Source organism: Heliangelus exortis, chromosome 1, assembly GCF_036169615.1.
Source record: "Heliangelus exortis chromosome 1, bHelExo1.hap1, whole genome shotgun sequence".
NCBI lineage: Eukaryota > Metazoa > Chordata > Aves > Apodiformes > Trochilidae > Heliangelus > Heliangelus exortis.
Window position 1 is genome coordinate 157827508 of NC_092422.1, and position 5035 is coordinate 157832542.

Consider the following 5035-nt stretch of genomic DNA (forward strand, 5'->3'; position numbering starts at 1 on the left):
ACTGGGTCACCTGGGTTCAAGCTTGGACTCTAAATTTGGGGGGGTTTATTTTTATTTTTTTAACAATAATCTACGAGTATTACAAGAACTGGCAGCAGTTACTGATGCACAAGAGCATCAGCTAGGATTAGTAACCATGGTTATCAGTCAAGTTTCCAGATCCCAGCACTCAAAGGGAAACCTGGAAGTTAAAGAACAAGCTCTCACATTGTCATAGGCTCTACTTAAATAGCTGACAAGCCACCCCCAGATATAACCTGGTACAGGCTATTAGTGGGTTCCTCATTAATAACTAGGGAAGATCACATCTGTGGCTCATGAAGGCTCCAGGAGTGTCTGAGAAGAGAAAAAGGACTCCTGAGAAGAGCAAAGCAACAATCTGACAAGGTTTGTGGCTACAAATATCTAATAGACCTTATTGCTGCTGAGAGACCTACTGGGATATATAATGGATAATATAACCAGGGTGTGATTTTTTAGTGAGGAAAGCTGCATCCAGCTCAGTAGAACCTCACTGTAAAACACCTGCATGCAGTTTACCTTTCCTCTGTCTAGAACACTTATACACTTCTTTTATATCAGTGAGAAGAAAGGCATCTGAACTGGCCACATTCTATTACAGAAGCACCTCTGCAATCCAGAACCCTCCTCATCTCCACTCCTGCCTGACCTCTCCCATTTTGCTTTGGGCTCAACAAGGCTGAATTCAAGTAAGAATGTAGTGAAACAGGGGAACCTGTGAGCTGGAAAGTCCTTCTGCACTGGTGTTAATGAGAAATACGAGTTCACCTCACAGGATTTATTCAGGAAGCAAGGCCTGGCAAGAACAGCAGAAAAATCTTCCAACTCTTTATCAGCCTTCATGGAAAGAAATACTCTTGTATTTTTATTTTCTTGGGGAAAAGTGTTTTAACTAAAAACTAATAACAAGTAGCGAAAATTGCTTCCACACCTCAGCATCTAGAAGTTTCCAGCCTAGTTTAGTGGAAAGGTTTTAATCAGAAAAGCAAGCACATATCATAGAAATGTAAAAAGGGGAATCTGGAACTATGAAAATTTTAGACCAGTTTTTCTACCTGCTCACAGGGATAAGGCAGGAGGTGGAAAAGGCCTGAAAAGAGGAGTTTGGGACAGTCTGGAAATCTCGAGCAGCATTCATACATTGGGACACTTCTCCAGCACTGAAGCTCATTCTTGTCACTTGACTCGTGTTGAATTGCCAACCAATATTTGTTTGCATTTTGCTATTGAGCTTTGCAAAAGCTGAAGATTGTTTTCTCTTCTCCTGTTCTTTCCAGGTCAGCAGAAAAAAAATCCAAATCTGAGCCTTAAAAGCTGTGCTATTAAAAAAGTTGGTAGTAAAAATTACATTTATGTCTATTTACTGATTCTTCAATTGTGTATCAGGAAGCTTGGGAAAATTCCAAGTATAATGAAGGGAAAAATATGCTGTGGGAACACTGCATTTCTCTTGCATCAGTAGGTCCTTCTCCAGTCCTAGAAGGAGATTCTCTATCATCAAACCCAATCTATAAAACAATTGGCCAGACAGCCTTGACAACCAGAGGTGCAGATACAGAAATACAGATACAATGGCAAGTCAAGCACATGTGCCAATTCAGCTGATGTTCTGTGTACAGAAAACATCACCCAAGTTTCAATCCATCAGTCATTTTCAGCTCTAGGAGTGGAATTAGTTGGGTATCACACCCCAGGCTAGGACATGGCACTGGCTGAAAGAAGAAAGGACCAGCAGAGGTGCCATGCTGGGCACCCCAGTCAAGGCTTAGAGTGGGGTTCATGGGGATCCCTTGAAGCAGAGAAGGATCTTAACAGATCAGTTCCTGTGGGAAAAGGAGAGCAGGCCAAGTTGTTTGTGTGAATTTACCTAATGTAGAATTAGAACTTGTGATCATAACCGGTACAATTCAAGGATAAACCAAGAAAGGACCAGTCCAAACTCGTAATTTTCCACTGTTTCAGTTAGAAGCAAAACAATTTTCCACTGTTACAGTGAAAAGCAAAACAAGGCCTAACGAAGCTAGCTTTCTGTCTGGGAAATAATTGGGAGTGTAAGTCTCGTTTTTAGAACAAGGCACCGCCAAGGCCAGGGAGGCACCAGCTTGGCCCCAAAAGCATGTGAACATCTGCACAAGGAGAACATAAAGATGCCACAACCAGCAGATAAAAGTTATGGCTGGGGTCCGATATCCATATAACAACATGAAGCCACCTGGAATCAAGGGAGATAGAAGTTTAACCCTAAGGAGGACATTTCCCTGAGAGGACGGCTCTGCCCAGACCCCACCCAGACTCCACCTGGTTCTGCCCAGACTCCACCTGGTATGAATATTATAATTATCTGTCACAATCTTATGAATATGCATGTAAGGCTGTATAAATACCCTAACCCTACCCCCCCCCCTGCCCCTTGGAACTCTCTGTCCAGCACGAGCTGGGAGTTTCCTGGATCCGCGAATAAATACCTTTGCTGTTTAAAGACTTAAAACTCCGTCTCTAAACAGTTTTCTTAGGCCTTTTTGGGCTTCACCCTCCTCAGCTAAATTGTGTCACTTATTACTTTCTATGTCCCTGAAAGCATGTTATTTTTCCCCTTCAGCCATCCCTTATTCATATAGGCCACTTCTTCTACTTTGACAATTAAAAAAATAAACCATGACCTCCCTTGCAAGCCCTTATTTCACTAACTGTCTTACTGTAACTCTTATTATGACTTCTGCCATTCTTGTTGCAATAATGCTTGCCCTAAACTGGACTGAAATTGCTCATTTGTTGCAGGAAGCCAGGAACACACCACCCTGCAGCAGCTCTCAGTTACTGCCAGCCAAAAAGCCCCCACCAGCTGTAGCCCATCTCCTGCTATCGGGAGGCACAGATATGCTCACAGATCACATTTTTCACACTCTGTAGTGTCCCTGTGCAGCTGCCCTTGCCCAGCCACGACTCAACAAGGAAACAGAAGTTAACATATATTCTGGTAATCCTCCCTCCCTACTCCTATTCTCTATCAAATAATTGCTACCCTACTTTACAGGTCAAACACAGTGTTTAAGCCTTTAACATCAAGGGCGGGGTTTGCATTTGCTCCACCAGGGAACAGGAGTTCACCTTTTAGATTCGACTCCAACAACCCTCTTGATTTGCCAGTAGAAATGACTTTCACTGCCAGCTGTAACACCTCAGCAGTAGTTGCTAACATGCCTTCCCCTCCCCCCCAGCCCCCTATTTCAATGCTGTGCACATTTGCCCTTGTGTGTGTCAGGGATGTGTTTTGGAAGAGCAAAATGAAACTTGAATTCAAGAGCTTGCTGCTTCTTCCCCCACCACACACACTCTGTCCCTCTCCCCCTTCCCTTTCTGATGTTCCAAGAGTTGCTTGCACTAATCACCATTGAGATCTGTTAGTTTATACAACCGTACTTTAAGATTCATGCTTTTGGAGGTCATTTGACTCATTTATACATCCACAGGGATGGCCTGATTTGCTCAGCTCAGCTTCACAGCTTTCACTTACAGCAGGGCTGCGTAATCGGCTTTGATGAGCTCATGAAAAGAGACAAAGCAAAAAATGTACAACCTTACAGATAGAGATAGAGAGATACAGAGAGAGAAGTTTCTGTTGGAATTAATCAGAAAGAGCCGACTGCTGCCTGCAGTTCCTGCCTTGGCTTTATTATGATTTAATGTCCCAAAGATTTATTTTATTTTATTTTCCCCCCTCCTCTCTTCCAGGCCACTGCCACCTTATGGCCACAGGAAGCTGTTTCAGTGGAAGAAATACATGTACTGCTGCACCTTAATATTTAGGAAGCTGACAGCATACTAAACAGTAGGGTTTTTTCCAAAGCACTCAAACCCTTCACTCTCAATCGTCTTGATAAAAATATTTTTATTGTATTGAAAATGGGGGCTTAAAAAAACCTTTAGAAGAGGCCAACGTGGACAGTAAAGTGTGTGGCTCTGTGATAATCACACCATTAGTAGTCAAGAGGATATGGTTAGGCTAGCAAGGCTAAGAAAGTAGTTAGCCTAAAGAATTATTTTCTACACATTTTCAGTCAAAGAAAGAATAAGCGAGAAACACAAAAAATGGAAAGAGAACATTTTCTTATTTTGAGTGTCACAGTTTAATGCTGGGCTGGCAATTAATTGAATGACAGATGCTCTCTATTAATCCCCCTCCCTGATAAAGAAAGGAGAGACAATAAGGGAGAGAGACTTATGGGCTGGAAATTAAACTGCAAAGCTAATGAAACAGTCATGATAAAACCAGGAAAAACTAATATATACAGATACATACAAAACCAATACCACATTCCTCCCTCTTTCCCCCCAGTAATGCAGGGCAGCCCTGGGGAAGTCCAGGCTGGACTCCTGGAGTCAGCAGCACTTGGGAGCTGGAGGCAGGAACACAGATTCAGGATGGCAGGGACTGGGACCACAGGAAGACAAACAGACTGAATCCTCCCAGGATGGCAAAGAAGGAAGGAAGGGTGTTTGACCTTCATGATCTCTCAAATCTATACCCAGTACAAGGTGCATGGGATGGAATACTCTGATTAATTTTGGTCACCTGTCTTGTCCACTCCTCCCTAAAATTGGGTTGCAGTTTTACTTTACTCCTTCTCTCTTTCCAGACCACAAAACATTCCTTAGAACTGAGCAGTGGCCATGGTTCTGTGTACCATTCTATAGCTGTAACTATGAGCTTTATCAGTCCTAGAAGCAGACACTGACTGAGAAACTTGCTGTTAATTTCAGCAAGTGAAGCTACTTAGAAAACACTTGCCTGAAAGCAACAATACAGAATATTAGTTCTATCCTGTCCCAAACCAGGACAGAGAGGCATGGCCACATGTTACATTTTAAAGAAAAGTGAATCCAGTGGTAGTCAGGAACAACTCTACATCAGAATTAAGAGTATACCTGTAGCTACAATTTAAGTGCCACCTCTGAAATAATAAAAAAAAAAATCTATCAATCAATAAATAAAATACTCACTTGTGTCTCTCAG